Source organism: Pongo abelii, chromosome 7 (genome assembly GCF_028885655.2).
Source record: "Pongo abelii isolate AG06213 chromosome 7, NHGRI_mPonAbe1-v2.0_pri, whole genome shotgun sequence".
NCBI classification, from domain to species: Eukaryota; Metazoa; Chordata; class Mammalia; order Primates; family Hominidae; genus Pongo; species Pongo abelii.
Window position 1 is genome coordinate 55,602,084 of NC_071992.2, and position 21,604 is coordinate 55,623,687.

Sequence of the window (21,604 nt, forward strand, 5' to 3'; positions counted from 1 at the left end):
CAGAAATAAGGAAGATCAGTAGTAGCCTATGGCTACATCACAATGCTTACATCATTCACCTCCTGTCATCTCATCACAGAGACATCACAGCATCTCCCATCACAAGAAAGGTGAGTACGGTACAATGCAATATTTTGAGAGAGAGAGACTACATTCACATAACTTTTATTATGATATATTGTTATAGTTGTTCTATTTTATTATTAGTTATTGTTGTTAATCTCTTCCTATTCCTAATTTATAATTTAAACTTTATCATAGGTGTGTTTGTATAAGGAAAAAAAACATAGTGTTTATAGGGTTCGGTACCAGCCATGGTTTCATGTATTGTCTTGTAACGTATCCTCACAGATAAGGGGGACTACTGTATATACAAGGGAATATTATTCAGCCTTAAAAAGAAATGATACATGCTGCAATATGGATGAAGATTGAAGACACTGTGCTAAGTGAAATAAGCCATATACAAAAGGACAAATACTGTGTGATTCCACTTATATGGGATAACTAGAATAGTCAAATTTATCGAGCTAGAAAATAGAATAATTGCTGCCAGAGCTCGGGGAAGGAAGGAGTGGGGGGTTATTGTTTAATGAATATGGAGTTTCCATTTGGAAAGATGAAAAAGTTATGGAGATGATGCGCGATGGGGGTTGCACAGCAACGTCAATGTACTTAATGCCACAGACCTGTATACCTTAAAATGTTTAAAGTAGTAAATTTAATTTTACCACAAAAAGAATACAAAATTAATAATAAAATTAGTGACAAAAGTGAATATCTATTTAGAACAAGAAAATGATTTATAATAAATCAAATATTTTATAAAGTTAAATATCAAAAATATCACATAATCAAAAAAACAATATTTTATATTCAGCCAATGCCAGACAGAATTCTCTAATAGCTTTTATCTATATTTTAATTTCATAATTCTGGATTATCTCTTCATATAACAAAAATTTTATATTATTTTCTGTAGAGAGAATAGAAAGATATTTCAGTCTTATTTCAAGCACAGTTGATTAAAATTTATGTTTGTTCTTATTAATACTGGGATTCATAAAATTTCACACACATTTGAAGTACTGCTATAGGTTTGCGTCTTAATACACAGGATTCTTTAATTTTGTACTATTTTCATCAAAAAAATTTTGTAACGTATGATGTGGTTTTAATTGTACATAAGACATTATCAGATACATTCCTGACAGAACCTGTCTTAACTAGGTTTTCTGGTCAAATTCTAAAACCAAATTCTCTGTCTGCAGCTTTACACACTGGATGATTGAAATTATTTTCCCTGGATTAGCTTTGTCTCTGTGCATTTCACCATCTGCTTCTCTTCAATAACCTACAAATTTCTGAACCTGGGAGCCATTGGGAAGCACACTTTCACTTTTTGATATGACTTCTGGCCCTGCATATTTGTTTTGGCATAGTGGATGCTACCCTGAATGGCTAGCAATAAATTATCAATATACAGATATGACTGACACCCACATAAATATGTCCCACTAAAGCCAAACTGAAATTATTCTCAACTCAACTTCCCCCATTTGGGTCTCAAAAATGCCCACAGACCCTCCAATACCACCTGATACAGGAAATATGATGCCGGACAGTCAGAGTAAAATGATAATGGGGTTGACTGATTGTGGTTAAATATCTTTTGCAAATTTTATTTAAAACATATGATTGTGTGAACACATTTCTTGTGCCCTTCTGGGATCTTGGAAGTAAATCAAGCAATGAATAGTCTTACATCTTAAGCATCATTATTTTTACAATATTGCCACCTCTGCCTAAGTCTGTCTCACTCCAATATTTTTGCTTCTCTCCACTGTGCTATTCCACCTTAGATAACTGTAAAACATTAGGACAAGGGCAATGAGAGAAACCTAATTAGACAGGAAGGACACACTAAGGAAAGGCACATAAAACAGCCTGGAAGGAAGGCTTCGGAGGGAAGAACTCACCTATCTCATGCTGGCCTGTCCTGGCATTGCACTGTTTTATTTTATGTATTTTGTTACCACTTTCAGAAAATTAACAGCACAGCTCTGCTCAACTAGCACATCTAATGCCATGTCCCACCCACCGGCCCTACACTGACCAGTGGTGCCTAAAATACCTGTTTTTTTCCTTTTCTTTTGAAAAAAAAAATTAGAACAAATAGAAAGATTAGAACAAATGTTGGCATGATAGAAACAAGGAATAAAATAGGCAGAAACATCCCAAGGGAAGATCTACATGCTCTAAATGAGTTTGTGTCTCTTGGAGAGAAATAAAATCCAGAGCACAGAGAAAGTTCAGATAAGATGGATGAACCTCAAAATAACTTGAGGTGCAGTGAAGACTCAGGCAGAACAACTGTATCCTGGCAATTGCTATCCCAAATTTCAAAAATAGAATGGTGGATGTAGGTGAGCTATAGATCATGAGCTTGATGCAAATGTGGGTAATATTCTAAGATACAGTGTTCAGTAGATAGTGTTAATCACGTAGGGAATGGCCAATAAAATGACAAAAGGATTCTTGATATTGAACTGGATATAAAACACGTAAAACACAAGTTGACCCCAATCAGGCAATAAAGAGATTAAATTCAGTCCAGTACTGAATAATATCCTACAGAGGGAATTTCAACTATCAAATTACACAGTTATAAGTTATAAAAGAAGCTGGGCATGGTGGCTCACGCCTTTAATCCCAGTACTTTGGGAGGTCCAGGCTGGTTGATTGCTTGAGGTCAGGAGTTTGGGACCAGCCTGGCCAACATGGTGAAACCCCATCTCTACTAAAAATACAAAAATTGGCTGGGCGTGGTGGCGCATACTTGTAATCCCAGCTACTTGGGAGGCTGAGACATGAGAATTGCTTGAACCGGGAGGCAGAGGTTGCAGTGAGCAGAGATCGTGACACTACACTCCAACCTGGTTGACAGAGTGAGATTCTGTCTCAAAAAAACAAAAAAGTTATGAAAGAGGTAACTTTAAAAATTGGGTAAGGGGGCCGGGCACGGTGCCTCACACCTATAATCCTAGCACTTTGGGAGGCCGAGGCAGGCGGATCATCAGAGGTCAAGAGATTGAGACAATCCTGGCCAACATGGTGAAACCCTGTCTCTACTAAAAATACAAAAATTAGACAGGCGTGGTGTCACATGCCTGTAGTCCCAGCTACTCGGGAGACTGAGGCAAGAGAATTGCTTGAACCCAGGAGGCAGAGGTTACAGTGAGCCGAGATTCCACCACTGCACTCCAGCCTGGCGACAGAGACACTGTCTCAAAAATAAATAAATAAATAAATAAATAAATAAATAAATAAATAAAATAAAACTAGGTAAGGGTACACATGATATACTAGACTGCATGAAACATTGTGAGTTTGGAAAGCTCTGTTACCTCAAGGAGATGCCCAGCAGATTGACTTTTGGGTTGTGTAGAGGCACCCTGGCCATGTGTGGTACCTAATTAGGTCCCTGACCCTCTCTCAAATTCTTTAACTGACACTTCAACCCTGGCCTTGATTCTCTGATACAGTATCCTCAGCCCAATCAGATCATACATCTTTCTATTCTCTTTATTTGCATAAGTGGCTTTACAATACTGGGAGAAGAGAGAAATAACTATAAGAATGTTGAAGTTAGTCAAATCCACAGTATTAACACGTTTGTATTAACTTTAGAAATTTAATTATTTAATCCTTGAGATAACCTATGAAAGATTGTTTGTTAAGTTACTTGAAGCATTTAATATAACCTGATATATTAGAAAATAAGATATATGAACCATATAATTTCAATTTTAAAGTACAAGAGCATTTTCTTCAGTCTATACACAGTGTTTGAATGTTCAAGAGAACATAACTTAGTACTGCATACATTTGGTTTATTACTTTTACTGGAATTGCTTTAATTATTAGAACCCCCTCCCTCCTTTTGTAAACTTGCAAGATGTATAAAAGATACTAATGTGTCAGGCATTTGAAATGTTTGAGAGATTCAGGTAGAATAAATTTGTAATTGATATAATATATAATATTTAAAGGAACTTAATTAACCAAGTCTATCAATTGCATTAATTGTTTAGGGGAATTAACGTCAAATTGAACATTAGTCATGGAATAAGTTTAAATGGTAATTTATATTGGCCGGTTGCGGTGGCTCATGCCTGCAGTAGTCCCAGCACTTTGGGAGGCTGAGGAGGGCAGATCACCTGAGGTCAGTAGTTCGAGACAAGCCTTGCAAACATGGTGAAATCCCCTCTACTAAAAATACAATAATTAGCCAGGTGTGGTGGCATGTGCCTGTAATCCCAGCTACTCGGGAGGCTGAGGCAGGAGAATCACTTGAACCTGGGAGGCAGAGGTTACAGTTAGCAGAGATGGTGCCACCGTGCTCCAGCCTAGGCTGCCAAGTAAGACTCTGTCTCAAAAAAAAAAAAGGTAATTTATATTATCCTTTTCAGATTTACAGATATCTGCTTGATAAATATAAAAGGTTTAGAAAAACTATAAAGGCTTTTTAAACTTTACAGCTTTCATTCATTGAATAGTAATTAAGATGTAGGTACGACTGTATTTTATAAGATTTAAAGATTCTTTTGGCTGTCGGACAAAACACTTCAATGCTCAGCTAGATGAAAGGCAGAAGTCTTTGTTACTTACAGCTCCAAATGAGAGAAGGCTGCCACAGAGGACCACGCAAGGGGTTGCACCTGAGGACCGGGTACCACAAGCTGGAGGGGGAAAGGGCAGCTTATGTAGAGCAAAAAGGGTGGGGTTAGCTAGGTTGAATAATTTGCATAATTTTCGCAGGCTTTGGGGCATGGGCGCTGTCCTTAATTGTCTGATATCTGGCCCTGTGGTGATTAGAGTGGGTACATAGTGGCCCCGGAGTGTGAGAACCTGATAAGGGAAGTGGTTGGGGTGTGGATTTAATCAGCTGCTCAAGAGAGGAAACTGACCAGCCTCTAGCAGAGGCCTCCATACTAGGTCAAGACAGCACAATAATCAATAAAAATACCATATATAAAATATATTTAGTCACTGACTCCTTTATATCTTGATGTCGATTTTGAACTCAATTATTTGGGGTATTTGAGTGGCCTGAATAGTAGAGGAGACTTCTACAGAATAAGGCCTAAGTTGCACCAAACAGCATAGAAAACATTTTATTATGACAATAACAAGGAAGAAACCAAGTAGAAATGTGACAAGTCCCTGAAGGCTGACTTGTAACCAGGCTCCCATTTGTTTGGTGTTGGCCGGGAGAATACATCAGTCATGGCAAGGGCCTTTAGTCATATTTTGACTGGATTTCAGAGTGTGTTAAATATGTAAGGCATGTTTTTTTTAGGGTGATGGTTTTGTGATCTAGGCTTTCTGTTAGAATGACCTCTTGACTGGTGGTGTTAACCCACCTACAACCAGAAGCTCTAATAATGTTACGAACACCTCTTTGACTAGTTAACATATAATCAAGGACAAATTTACTGTCAAAAAACATTTTTGCCAAAGCTCCCTGGTCTAGCAGAACTAATATTTGCTGTAATTTAGAAATACGATATACTCGAATTTTGGACATTTGTAGGGTAGCGTCAATTATTTTTGACTGTTGGGCTAAAGCAATGGTCCTTGTGGCCATTGCAGCAAGTCCCAGAGCAGTGGTGAGTCCCAGTATTATAGGTACGAACGTGGCACATCAATGACATTTGGCTGGGTGGGGAAAGAATAATTAACATTTATATAAATAGGAATGCCAAGAGAGGCCAGAATGCATCTCGTGGCTTCCAGTTTCAGAGTAATGGAAGGGCAAAGGAGAGGGGATAAACACCCTTGTTGGTTGGGGCACAATATTGTTTTGTGGCATTACCTTTAGATTGGAAAATTGTACCTTGATTTAGGTAAAGGGAAATTACTAAAGAATAGGACTGGAGGAAGACAGTGGCTTTTGTTGGGCATAAGGTGAGAATATGCAGTTGTTCATTGGGTAGCCCATCTGTGGTATGTATTGAGGAAATATGAGTGCAGTTGCCACTTGCCATGAGGGGGCACCACAATACAGGACAAAAGGCCGTTTGGAAGTGGTTTTCATTTCTCAGTATTTTTCATCTCTGGGGAAATTATCAGTTGGGTAAATGTGTGGTGTGGGATATGTGGAGGCAGGGTGATGAGTTATGGATAGTCAGTGCAGAAGAGTCTACTTCAGTCAAATGTGTTTGTATTTTGGATGTCCGTATAAATATCAGAGAAGCTGGGACAGTGGGTTTGAATTTTACTTATGTAGTCTTTTAGAGGGCAAGAGGAGAAGATGCTGTTAGGATGGAAGAGATGGGGGTGGGAGTAGGGATACTGACAATGAGAAAGTGAAGGGGAAGAGGATGGAAGGGAATAAATGGTTTGACAGTGGGAGACCAGCAGATGCTCCTTTTACTCCTGGGAGAGCACACAGGGTAGATACTTCAGTTAGGTTACCCTTTAGTCAGGAGAAGTGGGTGGGATTAGCAGGAACCCGAATCTTAGAAGCATTAAGGAGGCATTGGACTTGGTCTCATAAGGGCTTAACCTGGTATAGAGTGGAATTACAATCACAGGGAGCAGAACTTAGAGTTTTATAGGTGTCTGTAAAGTCTGGAAAGTTACTCCAGTTTTGTGGGTCTTGCTTTTTTAAAACAGAAGTCAGCAGTGTAACCAGCTACTGGAAAACCAAGAGCCTCTGGTCTCCTGTGAATGGCAAGACATTCCACGTGCTGGTGTAGTTGGCACTGCTCGTAGTTGGTTGGGAGGCAGGAGGCATGTCATCTTTAATGGCGTGGTCTTGAGCTAGGGCAGTGTCGGACTAGGGTATCCTTCCCAAATGGATACCCACTAGGGTTGATGTGGGCCGTATTTTTGTGGCTCTGTTGTGTTATAATGAGGCTGAGTCATTTGTAGAATTTGAATACAATGTTGGGTCCTGGGAGCTTGATTCGCAAATGTCTTTTAAGTCAAAGGCTTTGTGGATGCACAGCTAGCAAAGATGCTGACATCCAGAATACTGCTATAATTGGACCAAAGTGCCACAATCTGAATGGTACAATCAAAGTCTCAATTAAAGGCAGCTAAGTGTCCCTACAAAGGACAGGATCTTGTTCCATTTTATGGCGGCATAGTATTCCATGGTGTGTATGTACCACATTTTCTTTATAGTCTATCATTGATGGGCATTTGGGTTGATTCCACATCTTTGTTATTGTGAATAGTGCTGCAATGAACATACATAAGCATGTATTTTTATAATAGAATAATTTATATTCTTTTGGGTGTATATACCCAGTAATGAGATTGCTGTGTCAAATGCTATTTCTGGTTCTAGGTCTTTAAGGAATTGCTACAATGTCTTCCACAATGGGGGAACTAATTTACATTCTCACCAACAGTGGAAAAGCACTCCTATTTCTCCATAGCCTCGCCAGCATCTGTTGTTTCTTGACTTTTTAATAATCACCATTCTGACAGGTGTGAGATCATATCTCATTGTGGTTTTGATGTGCATTCCTGTAATGATCAGTGATGTTGAGCTTTTTTTATGTTTCTTGACCACATATATGTCTTCTTTTGAGAAGTGTTTGTTAATGGGCTTTGCCCACTTTTTAATGGGGTTGTTCATTTTTTTTCTTATAAATTTGTTTAAGTTCCTTGAAGATTCTGCATATTAGACCTTTGTCAGATAGATAGATTGCAAAAATTTTCTCCCACTCTGTAGGTTGCCTGTTTGCTCTAATGATAGCTCGTTTTGCTGTGCAGAAGCTCTTTAGTTTAATTAGATCCCATTTGTCAATTTTTGCTTTTGTTGCAATTGCTTTTGACATTTTTGTCATGAAATCTTTGCCTATGCCTATGTTATGAATGGTATTGCCTGGATTTTCTTCTGGGTTTTTTTTTTTTTTTTTTACTTTTGCGTTTTACATCGAAGTCTTTAATTCATCTTGAGTTAATTTTTGTGTAAGATGTGAGGAAGGGGTTCAGTTTCAATTTTCTGCATATGGCTAGCCAGTTCTCCCGGCACCACTTACTAAATAAGGAATCTTTTCCCCGTTACTTGTTTTTGTCAGGTTTGTCAAAGATCAGATGGTTGTAGATGTGCAGTCTTATTTCTGAGATTGCTATTCTATTCCATTGGTCTATGTATCTGTTTTTGTACCAGTACCATGCTGCTTTGGTTACTGTAAACTTGTAGTATAGTTTGAAGTAGGGTAATGTAATGCCTCCATCTTTGTTCTTTTTGCTTAGGATGGTCTTGGCTATATGGGCACTTTTTTGGTTCCACATTACTTTTAAAGTAGTTTTTTTCTAGTTTTGTGAAGAAAGTCAATGGTAGCGTGATGGGAATAGCATTAAATCTGTAAATCACTTTGGGCATTTTGGCCATTTTCATGATATTGATTCTTCCTATCCATGAGCATGGAATGTTTTCCCATTTGTTTGTGTCCTCTCAGATTTCATTGAGCAGTGGTTTTTAGTTCTCTTTGAAGAGGTCCTTCACTTTCCTTGTTAGCTGTATTCCTAGGTATTTTATTCTCTTTGCAGCAATTGTGAATGAGAGTTCATTCATGATTTGACTCTCTGCTTGTCTACTGTTGGTGTATAGGAATGCTTGTGATTTTTGTACATTGATTTTGCATCCTGGAGCTCAAAGCCATTATCCTCAGCAAACTAATACAGGAACAGAAAACCAAACACCTCATGTTCTCACTTATAAGTGGGAGCTGAACAATGAGAACACGTGGACACAGGGAGGGGAACAGCACACACTGGGGCCTTTCTCGGGGGTGATGGCAGGGGGAGGGAGAGCATAAGGATAAATAGCTAATGAATGTGGGGCTAAATACCTAGGTGATGGGTTGATAGGTGCAGCAAACCACCATGGCACAGGTTTACCTATGTAACAAACCTGCATATCCTGCACCTGTGTCCCAGAACTTAAAATAAAATGAAATTGATAAAAATAAAGGAAGCTGAATATAAAAGCTCTCAACAGTCCCTGGTTTTTCTAGACGTGTGATGAGAGGGGTTCTGCTGTACACAGGTTTTAAATCATATGGCCTGATTTGAGTGCATATGGTTAATAGGGTGTCAGGTTGTTTGCCAATTAATATATCTATGGCTGAGGCTGTAACTCCAGTATTAGTCTGTAGGAAGCCCTCCAATTTAACCAATTTCTATGTTCCTTTATAGTTCCTTTATAGTAATTGGTTAAATTGGTCGAGTTGACAATGAGACCGGGGTGCCATTTCTGTGTTGTGGGAGAGCCCAACCAACACTTTCCTCCACAAAAGTTTACCTGAAACACTCAGACAAACAGGATTCTGCCCTACATAATAATAAAGAAACACTGCTTCCAAAGAAGTTACAGACTCCTGGAATAGGCTTCTGCCAAACACAGGCTATGAGCAGAAGCATGGGGAATGCAGACCCTGCAAAGGGCAGCTCAAGTGGCTCATCACTCCTAATGGTCTAAGGTGGGCCCCAGCTGTACTAGTGTATAGCTTTGGAGTTTAGCCACTCAGCACTGATCATTTTTAATATTCCAACACAGGAATGTGGATAAGGAGAGACTTGGAAACCACCGGCAGGCACAGCAGCACCAGCTAAAGTGCAGCTCACCAACAGGCAGCAGTTGCATCCCTAGTTGTGCTGGTGCGGGTCTGGAGCCAATGAGTAAGCCAAGAGCAGACCCTCACACCCTGCACCCTGCCCCCGCAAGGAGCTACCCAAGAGTCCACAATCATGGCCACACCTTCCTGCTCACAGTACCAATTGTTTATAAGATTTGAAGACTTTTGATGGTGGACACTTACAGGAGTTGTGTCGGGGACCGAGTAACTGAGTAACTGCAAGCTACAGGAGGCAGCTTACGTATGGCACACAGGGTGGGGCTAGCTTGGTTTCATAGGCTGTCTGTGGATTGGATGATTTAAATAATTTTGGTGGGCCCTGGGGTTTAGGGACTGTCCCTAGTTGTTTGGTGCTAGGTCCCAGGGCAGATTAGGGCAGATGTGAGTGTGAGAGCATGATAAGGAAAGTCTTCAAGGTGTGGAATTACTCAGCTGCTGGAGAAAAGGAATTTATCAGCCTTTAGCCAGGGCTTCAAACTGGGTCAAGACAGCACAATTACAGAAAAAAAAAAAAGAAAAAAAAAAGAAAAACACAATAAGAAAGAAAAGAAAACCCTATATTGTAGACTAAGAGACTATTTCTGTGCATAAATACCCTCATAAACATTACAAACCAAAAGATGGAGGTAATCACCAAGAGCCAGCATTGGTTCACTAAGAATGAATGATACAAATTTTGTGTTTTAGATCAGGAGTCCCCTGATCTAACAGGTCACAGTACAGGTCCCTAGCCTGTTAGGAACAGGGCTGTACAGCAGGGGGTGAGTGGCAGGCCAGCGAGGGAAGCTTCATCTGTATTTACAGCTGCTCCCCATCACTCACATTAATGCCTGAGCTCTACTTCATGTCAGATCAGCAGTGGCATTAGGTTCTCATAGGAGTATGAACCCTATTGAGAACTGTGCAAGCAAGAGATCTAGTTTGTGTGCTCCTTATGAGAATCTAATGCCTGATGATCTGTCAGTGTCTCTCCGCACCACCAGATGGAAACTTCTAGTTGCAGGAAATCAAGCTCAGGGCTCCTACTGATTCTACATTACAGTGAGTTGTACAATTATTTCATTATATATTACAATGTAATAACAATAGAAATAAAGTGCAAAATACATGTAATCTGCTTGAATCATCCCAAAATTATTCCCGCCCCCACGTCGGTCTGCGGAAAAATTATCTTCCATGAAACTGGTCCCTGGTGCCAAAAAGGTTGAGGATCCCTGTTTTAGATTACCATGTACTCTCTTGTGAACTAGTGAGTTTCCTGCCATTCAAATTACTTTAGAAAAAGCTAAAAGATTACTAGTTACTAGTAACTCTTGTAATGTAATATACTATTTGTACATCAATTTCACATACTTTATTTCACAATTTTCTTTCTAAGCCAGATTCACAGTAAATTCACTGACCACATTTTAAACTTATTCCTTTGTAATTCCACAGACATTTATTGAAAATTAAAGATGTGCCAGTCAGGAAACAAGTGTTGGTACAAAAATATGTCAATTCATTAAAATCAAGCAAGACATAGCTATATAGAACAACATAGCTCATTTAGAAAATACATGCAAACAAAAAGATACATATAGTTGCATTATAATGAGTGCTTGTGCAGGGGAGAAAAATGGGAGATGGTTATGGGGATACAAAAAAGAATAAGTTAAAAAGTAATATAACAAAGGGGGAAAAGAAGAAAGGGACTTTCCCAGGAATAATGGCAATTTCCCCTGAACTGAGAGATGTGATTAACTTGACCTTCTGCACCTGCAGAAAGTACATAAATAAAGAAATAAAACATAGTCCCTGTCCTCAAGAAACTCACAGCTTGGTAGGCAGACATAGGTAGAGACAAGTGATTGTAACACACGATTAATTCGATAAGCACAGAATGTTTAAAGAGGGTACCTTAGACAGGCTTCAGGTGCCTGGGGTAGGAGGCTCTTGTCAGGAGAGATTTCTCTGGACAGGTACTAGTTAACCAGGTGAAATGGTGCAAAGGCAATCCCAGGCAGAATATAGGATATGCAAATGCACAGTTGAGAGGAAGAGAATGATTTGGAAAATTACAAGTACAACTTCGAGAGACTGATGTTGTTGTCATATTTATTCATTCAAAATTATGTATTAAGCACTTACTATGTACCCAAGTACTTAACATGTTCAATTGAGGTTCAGAGGGTTTGTATTTTGCTTACACAGAGGTAGAATGAACTGGAGTTGGACTCAGGCCCAGGCCTTCTGACTTCACAAATATCGTGTGCTCTTTCCCCTCAGGCCCCCTTCCACGAATGCTGGAGAAAGAATTTATTAAATTAGATAGAGAGTTGGACTAGATGACCTGCAAACTTTGAGACTGTGTTCAATGAATAACATCACTAGAGTGCTTTGACTTTGCAAATAATGCTTTGATGGTTTCTGACATTCGTGGATGGCCCATTTATGACACCTGTCTGCAGACACTTTAAAGATAGAGCAGTTGTTCTAAAAAGTTTCTGAAATAATTGTGCAGTGAGTATCAACTTCAAACATGCACAGGGAATGTTTTAATATCCTGTTCTTATGTAAATGCCAGGACCAGGCTGGCTGAAGGTCACAAGAGAGGACACAAGCTAGGCTGAGAGATTTTGACCTGGGCAATATTTGAGAGCCATAGACAACTGCACTTGTTAGGGGTAATGACAATGCATTGGTCTAAGACTGAGGCAGACATTCAAAGGACAGGAAAAGTTTCAACATCAAGACAGTAGGAGTCTTGATGTTGGAGATTACTGATCCATTTGTCACCAAAAATAAAAAAGGACTCTGACTCAATCCAATGATTTTTTTCCATATATTTTAGTGATTTCCCTGTTGATTTCTTAAAGGGAATGTGTGTGCTCACTAAAATGCATCTTTATATAAATTTATTTATATTTTAGGACACAAGTTTAGATGTATGCTCAATGAAGTCTCTCTAAACTTCTTTAGAGGTTAACAGGAATAGGCAACCAGCACATAGAAAATTTAATCCATAAATAATTAGAATGCAATCAAGTTAACTTCAAGTTCTCTTCTTTTTAAAAATAATACCTGCAAAGCTATTTTCTTCTACTCTATGCAGCTTTTAACAACAAGCCAAAAGCCAGGTAGAAACCACAGGAGAAGAAACAGAGAATCTAAATAATTTGCACACTGTATGTTGAGCTTTTACTTTAGCTTAAAGTTGGTTATAAATACCCAGAAGGTGATTTATCCTACTTTTATTGTAATTATAATGCTTTAAATATGTGTTATTATGCAAACATATTAAAGACCTTAGTGTGATTTTCTGAATTAGTTCTGAAGTTAGAGTGTCACTAAAACTAGGCATCCCTCTTCTGTAAGAAAACAAAAACAAAAACAAAACAAAACAAAACAAAAATACCTCCAAGACTAAATATGTTCTCCATAAATCTCAGAGGAAAGGAAGAGGTGAAAGTTGATTACCCTAAATCATCATCTCAAAAGCTGCCAAGTCTGCAAATGTACAGTCAATCTTGCTCTTGGACTCAGTGCCATGACTTGATAGAATTCACACTAGGCTCTGACCTCAGATTTTAACTGCCCATTTGGAACTATCACTCAGAACTCAGGACTCTGAAGCTAGGGTCTAAAAATCTTTATCAGCAATGATGGCATTTCTCTCGGCAGACAAGTGACTCCACCTGAAATTTAAGTCTGGCTTAAGGCTATATTTAATGTCCAGTATCATATCATCATCACTGGCTTTTTCTGACTACCTTGCCTTTTGGGAAATGTGATCATATTTTTATATAACACTGAGTTTGCTTCTGACAAAAGAGAGACAGGTGAAAAAGGATCAGCCAAATCTTTAAGAAGATAAATAATAAATTAAAGCAATCTAAGATAAACAATATGGTGAAAATGTTCCTCTTTTATATACACAATTTCACATTTTTAGTTATTTTATTCATTGGTAACATGTCGAGAAATATTAATTATTGGGAGCCCTGCTATGTGAAAGCAAGTCATCTGCTAAAGTAACAAGCTCAACCATGGACTAGCTGTGGTTGTGGACCATTGACAAAACTCCCACTACTTCTCACATTTAGTTTCCTTATCTGTAAAGTAGTGACTATAAACAGCAACTGCATTAGGTGCTTGTGAGGCTTCAGTAATATAACGTTTTAAAGTACTAACACAACACTTAGAACCTAGCAAGTTCTCATTAAACTGTGGCTACTATTTTTTTTAAAATATAAAGACTGTACGTTTGCATGCATGACTTTTGTGTTTCACTAGTTTTTCTGTCTCAAATATTTGATGAAGAATGGCAGTTTTTCACAATCACAATTTTGAGGCCAGAGTCCATTTAAAGATTAAAGAACTCCTACAAATTTTCATTTTGTTCGTAAATTTAGTGATTCTCACATAATTCTTTCCTTACCTTCAACAATCTCCTGAAATCTGATATAATACAATTTAATAAGACACTGTATATTTCTAGTTTAAGTAATTTGGAAGAATTATAATTGTAACTATTACCATAAATATGCATATTATGGAATATTCATGTTAAATTCTTCAATAGCTCTTTTTATAAAATTTCTTTTAGACTTTCAAGAGTTTAGTGGCAGATAAAAAGATTAAGTAGTTGGGAACTGATCAACTCGCTCTTTCCTTTTTTATTTTTATTTTTGAGATGGAGTCTTGCCCTGTTGCCTAGCTGGAGTGCAGTGGCACCATCTTGGCTCACTGCAGCCTGCCTCCCGTGTTCAAGTGATTCTCCTGCCTCAGCCTCCCCAGTAGCTGGGATTACAAGTGCTGGCCACCACACCTGGCTAATTATTTGTATTTTTTAGTACAGATGGGGTTTTGCCCTGTTGGCCACGCTGGTCTTGAACTCCTGACTTGAGGTAATCCACCACCCCCGTCGGCCTCCCAGAGTGTTGAGATTACAGGCGTGGGCCACCGCACCCGGCCAACTTGCTCGCCCTTTTCTGAAAGTCAGAACTATGCAGCAGATCATAATTTCCTTTCTGGCCCTGGCTTCCATTTGTCCATTCTGTAAATGTATGGTTTTATACCTAGACTCTCAATTCTATTTATTTGGTATAGATGTCTATTCTTGCAGCAGTATCACACTGGTTTCATTACCATTTCTTCATAGACCGTTTTAAAATCAGGAAGTATGCTGATTTCTTCTTGAAACAAACAGATTTTTAAGGCTCAACATAGTTGTAGATTATTTTCCTTCAACTCTAAATAACATCACATACCCTTGACCAAAGTACAGCATCCTCAATTAAGCAATGTCATCTGTCACAATGTCTGTAGTATGTAGCTTTCAAATGAATGTCCATGGACTCAGATAACAAAACAATTCAATAATGTAGCAGGATATAAAATTAATATATAGAAATAGCATTTATACAGAAAATAAAAATAGCAAGCTAAAAGATACAATGATACAGAAAACTTCATTTACATAGCAAAAGAAGATAAATACTTAAAACTGAACAGAGGCCGGGTGCGGTGGCTCACGCCCGTAATTCCAGCACTTTGGGAGGCCGAGGCGGGCGGATCACGAGGTCAGGAGATCGTAGTCATCTTGGCTAACACGGTGAAACCCCGTCTCTATTAAAAATACAAAAAGAAATTAGCTGGGCATGGTGGCGGGTGCCTGCCTGTAGTCCCAGCTACTCGGGAGGCTGAGGCAGGAGAATGGCGTGAACCCGGGAGGCGGAGCTTGCAGTGAGCCAAGATCACGCCACGGCACTCCAGCCTGGGCAACAAAGTGAGACTCCGTCTCAAAAAATTAAAAAAAAGAAGAGATCTCCATTAATTTTGGGTAAGATGACTCAATCATAAAGATGTCATTTCTCTCTACGTTAGTTTATAACTTTAACGCAATCTTAAAACCAGAATAGCCAGTAAAATACTGGAAAAAAAAAAAAAGCTATGAGGAGACTTTCTTTACCATCTATTAAAATGTGCTAGAAAGCCTCTGTAATTAGCACCTGTGGTACTGTCACATGAGTAGGCAGATAGACTAGTGAAATAGAATAAAAAGTCTAGAAATAGATCAAAGTAAATATGGAAATTTAATATTAATGAAAGTAATGTCTCAAATTACTAGACTAAAGATAGACTTTTAAATAAATTGCTGGGAAAAGAAGAAAGTTGGCTAGGTGCAGTGGCTCATGCCTGTAATCCCAGCACTTTGAGAGGCAAGGCAGGCAGATCACCTGAGCCCGGAAGTTTGAGACCAGCAAGTTTGGGCAACATGGCGAAGCCCTGTCTTTACAAAAAATACAAAGAGTTAGCTCGGTGTGGTGGCATGCGCCTGTAGTCGCATCTACTCTGGAGGCAAGGGTGGGAGAATCACTAGAGCCAAAAGGTTGAGGTTGCACTGAACCAAGATCATGCCACTGAACTCCAGCCTGGGCTACAGAGTGAGACCTTGTCTCAAAAAAAAAAATAATAAAATAAAATAAATAAAATAAATTAAAAAAAAGAGTTAAGTCATTTGACAAAAGATACAGTCAGACCATTTTCTCACCTCTCACACATGAACAAGAGATAAAAAGAAAGAATCCATGAAAGTACTAAAGGATGGATGAATTCTTCTATCATCTAGGTATAGGAAAACACTTTTAAACTATGATTAAGAATCCATATTCAAAAGAAAAGATTGATGAATTCGAAAGCATAAAAATTCTGTCAAGGCAAAAACACCTTAAGTTAATTGTACAAAAACCAAATAGCAAATTGCGAGAAATATGGATGTCAATAAAAATAAAGCAACTTGAGTGGGAAATTATGGAAGCAAATTCTTATTTTATTTAGTGTACCTACCACCTCTTCAGAATCTTTTGCCTTAAGTTTGGCTCACCTCAACATAATTACTCTGACACATGCTTGCAGCATTTGTATGTCAGGTTATTTTATAGGTCTATAGGAATTTCTGTCTGACAATTGCCCTCTCTCAAAGTCTTCTTAGAAATCAGTGCTGTGCCTCTCCAATAGGAAGCTGAGAGCACCAGCCCAACCTGGGCTTTTTTCTTACCAATCAGGTTTCTTTCTCTTCTTCCTGAAAAGCCATTGTTCCTTCTCTCTTTCGAATGCTTTCTTCTAATACAGTCTCTCCTCAGGGGGAAGAAGAAAAGATGAGCGGGAATAAGGAATATAATTTATAAGATAAATATGCATATATTGAGTTATGAGATGATATAAACAGCTTCATATTACTTTTAGATATAAAAAAGTAAAATATGAATATAAATTCTTATTAAAAATAAAATGATCATATGTGAAATCATACATATTTAAGTGTGTACTTCATTCTGAATTGAATTAAGTTTATGTTTGCTATATAATATGAAAATAATATTTTATATTTAACACCAGAGCTATATTTCCTCATTTAATTCACTATAATTATGAAAAAACAACCACAATAAAGCAACATATATTCTTGAATTTATGAATAATAAAACTTGTATTCTTTGATCAGTTGAATAGCAATTGAATTGAAGGGCAATTAGGGAAGTTTCAGGAATTAGAGTTGTGTGTTTTCTTTATTTTTTATTTTTTTGAGATAGAGTCTCTTTCTGTTGCTCTGGCTCAAGGGCAGTGATGTGATCTTGGCTCACTGCAACCTCAGTCTGCAGGGCTCAGGTGATCCTCCTGCCTCATCCTCCCGAGTAGCTGGGACCACAGGTGCACGTCACCATGCCTGGCCAATTTTTTGCATTTTTCATAGAGATGGGGTTTCACCATGTTGCCCAGACTTGTCTCAAACTCTTGGGCTCAAGTGATCCACCCACCCCGGCCCCTCATACTGCTGGTCTTACAGGTGTGAGCCACTGCATTCAGCCTGTGTGTTTTTTCAAAGGGTGAATTCAATTTTTTAAAAATGTGCTATATTTGGGAAAAATGACTTTATTATTTTCCAGAACTTTTTTGCATAATAGTTTATTTTTATTCATTTTCCCATTATTGGTTGAGGAAAATGAAACTTTGCTTTGCTCATTTTGGATAGTTGCTAAGAACATTTTTCCTTACCAAATTCAACTCAGTTTTGGCTTTAGTTTCCAGAATGCACATTACCTACGGGGTGCCTCCTTGACAAGTTACTGAAGATGAAACATACTAGTTCAAAATTTCAGTCTGTTTGCTCCTCTTTTAGTGAGATGCCATTAAAACAGTCATTTGAAAACTCACTCTACAGATTTTAAAATACTATTGTGGATTCTAGAACCTAGGCATACATGAAAATCTTATTATTTAAAATATGTTTAGGTCAGAAACTAGCATTTCTGTTTATAACTTCTATTCTGGCAATTATTAAAAAGTTAAAAAAACAAACCAAGCATCTCTTGGGTCTTTCCCTCCCTCTGAAACTCCTTCCTTCAATATATTCCTCCCTTCCTTTCAAATTGCTTCTGAGAGCAGAACTCTATTAATTAGATTTTGACACCTGGATGAGATCTTATTTTCCAAAGTGTTTCTAAATATAGTACATCTTAATTCCATAAGGAACACACACATTTGGGAACAAAAATCTCTTCTTTCCCCAGATTCAGTACCTCTTGTACCACAATGCCTGTTCACTTGTCCTGAATTATCACTTCCTTGTTCATTAGTCCCTGAAGAAATGTATAGTTTTTTTCTTTGCCTACAAAATTAAGTCGTCCACACCTCAGCCTCGTTGATTAGAAACTGATTAACTCAAAGATCTTTAGAGATAGAGCAATACAACGTTAGAACATGTCAGGAACACTCCTACATTTAGTGATGGGAGAATTCGAACCTAGGGTTGAATATATATATGTTAATCTTATTTCTTCTGACCATCACTACCTGTGGAGAAAGCTAAACATTTCTTATTGAATGACACCTAGAAATTAGCTTGGAAGTTGAAGGACCGAGAATGTGGACAAGATCAGCTTATACTACGCCAGGTACAGCAATGTTAATGGCTCAAATGGCTGCTAAGGGCAGTCATGATTCTTGCAGCAGTGTTTCAGCAGACTGGAAGAGAGGAAGAAAATAACTTCATTCTGTTTGTCCTTTGAGAATACTTGTGCTAAATTCTTTATGGATTATCTCTTTTAATCTTTGCAACAAACTTACGGAGTAGGTACTCTGATAGCCCTATTTTGTGCATAGTAAGGTTAAGCAGTTTGATCAATTTAAACACTTAGAAAGTAATAGCATTGAATTCAAAGCAAGGCAGTCTGACTTGAGAGTCAATTTCTATATGAATACTTTGTGTAGCTAGAGAAGGCCACAGAAGACCTCCCCCACCAGGACAAGACATGGATTGGGTTAGAAAATGCATATGAGTTTCTGAAACTGGTCAGACTGAAGGCTCTGTCTGATATTTTCTCCTTTTGATGCCAAAGGGCCAAAAAGACAAATTTTAGGCTCTTATTTTGCAAAGGATCTTAGAAATTGTCTAGGAGACAGAGAGTCCCCGGGAGGCTTAACGATTAGTCAAAGTCACCAAACCAGTCAGTTGAAGAGCTAATATTGAAATGTCAATTTTGGGGACTTTCTTTTCACCATTTCACTGTAGTATACTTTAAGTATCAAATGGGACAAGAAAATAATGTGCAGGAATAATTTTATGGGAGGTAACAAGAGTCAGTCTGGGTCAGCTGAGGAAGGAGAGTGAGTTACGCACATTACTTTGAAGAACAGGTGGACTATTTACAAAAGAAAATGTGGAGGGAGATTTCAAGCAAGAGAAAGCCCCTTTCATTCATTACTCTACTCAGCAAACTTATGATACAATCATTGATATCTTCTATAAATTTCCATTCTATAGTCTTATTTGCCTTTCTACTAAAAATGCTTTTATTCTGTCATTTCAAATCCTATCCCTTAAGGTCCACCTCAATGCTTTCTTCCATGAAACCCTGCATAGACCATTTTAACCCTAAACGTTTTTTTTTCTTACCTGAAATTCTCCCAACCCTCATGCTCAAAAATGCAGACTATCATCACATACGTTACTACTCACCTTACAGTAGTTCCCCCATTGCACCATGTGTGAGCTTTCTGTAGTTCTCTCTTTACCTCTTTTGTTTCTCAAGATGTTTTTATTTATGTGTTCACAAACCATTTATTGTCTCAAGCAGCGGTCCAAATATTCGATACATGAAGGTGAATCAGACCCTGAGTTGGTCCTCAGTGAGGTGCAGAGAAGTGGAAGGGACAAGAATGCAAATACATTATTATAATTCAGTTATGGAAAAATTTATTGTGGAGCTCTGCTCTAGAGACAGCAAAGGGAGCAAATAAAGAAGTTGTCAACTCTACTTTTCCTGTAACTCTATGCTTCATTTTAGGTTGGGACACAAGAAATATTTTTGATGCGAATGACTTATAAAGTGACTATAACCATCTATTTATATGGGATCCCATGTAAATTCACCAAAGTATAATATTGGAAGGATTTTGACTATTGTTCACAAAATTTGTACTAGAAGACCTGCCAAAACCTGTACAATTTCTTTATTTCTCTAGTTTCAGTCCTCTGGAGTCTCTTTGTGACTGGTAAACTCTCAACAAATCTCAAAGGTCGGTAAGCTTAGATATAGATTCCATAATTGGAAGGGGCAAAAATGAACTCTAACTCACTTCTGACCAGTCTTTATAGATGGCTCTGCTCTTCCTAGAGAAACCAGAAGCAGAGAGCACTAGCATAGTAAGAAGAGGGTGGTGAATCCATTAGGCATATTCAAAGTCAAATAGGGAGCGGGGGACAGAGTTCTGGGCCCATAGTAAATGTTTAATAAGCGCTTGGTCAGTGAATGACTTTATGGAATTTGCCTCTTAGAACTCTCTCCTGAGTTACGACTTTTTAAAAGGCTATCAGTCTTCTTAACCCACTGGCTTAGGGGTGTCAATGCGCAGAGGTTTAATCTGTTCTGAAGTAGCCTGCAGAGCATGCTCGCATGTTCTGACACAGAGACCAGCTTTGTACTGTAGGAAGCCTCCCACATGGGGTGTCATAGAGATTCGAGAAATCAGATTTGTAAAAAAGAGAAGGAAGCTGCCAGCCCTGGACAGATTCCAGAGCCACCCACAGTTGGCTGCCAAAGCCTGTATTGGGCATTCAATAATAGCACTATGAGGATTAGGAGGGGAAGAGAGAGATCAGCCTATTACACAGAAGAGTGTCCATAAATGGCCTGCGAACAGACTCTTTTCTCTACCCTGGGATTATAGAGGCTCATGAAAAAGGGAAAAGTCATTTCAGATCCCTCTATTATTACTTATATCTATGTATATTCAAGCACTAGAAAATGATGCTAGTTAAGCAGAAAGGTGATATATTGAAGGAATATTGTGTAGCTCCCAAACCCTCTGGAAGTCTAAAGAATCAAACTCATAATAAAGGAAGAACCAGGACAGACTGGATGGCCAGAGCTGGTAGAGATGGACCCTGGCTGCCGCCACTGGCAATCCTGCCATGAGTGGCCCTCTGTTGCTGGTCACCATTACTGCCTGTTCTGAGACCACTCCCCCTTAATATTAGACTCTTCTGCTGCCAGAGTCACAACTGAAATGAATTCTGCACTGTCCCCTCTTGATTGCATCATTCACTCTAGGAATAATGTCTCAGATGAGAACCTTTCTCTGACTGAACATAGGTCCTCTAGCTACAGGGAGCTCAGAAAGGGAGTAGCAGCCTCCCACCTCCTTCGTCTTTCAGGATGAGATGCAGGGCTCCACTTTCTACTAGTCTTGATGTTTCTTCACATACAAAAGTTGTCTGGATGCTGGTTATTAAGCAATTGTCTCTTTGCTCTCTGCTTAGTGGCACTGGGGCTGGGACTGTGGGAACCACATTCCTCCATTGCCAATTGGCCCCCTGTCAGATTCTGCCAATAGGGGGCCACTAGAAGGAGATGAGAAGGCTAGGGGAGAGGGGAGAAACTTGTTCCTTCTTCATT

At 38.6% G+C, this 21,604-nt stretch overlaps 1 protein-coding gene across 2 annotated transcripts in view; it reads right to left on the minus strand.

The window, feature by feature from the left end:
* Window positions 1–4,795, minus strand: part of LOC129060838 (carbonic anhydrase 1-like) — a 52,539-nt gene extending 47,744 nt beyond the window's left edge. Inside the window, exon 1 of one of the 2 annotated variants that reach the window (XM_063726634.1) lies at window positions 4,672–4,795. The gene's annotated coding sequence lies outside the window, so the exon portion shown is untranslated. The remainder of the gene's footprint in view (window positions 1–4,671) is intronic. The other variant, XM_063726635.1, reaches the window with a different exon arrangement.
* Window positions 4,796–21,604: the final 16,809 nt, after the last annotated feature.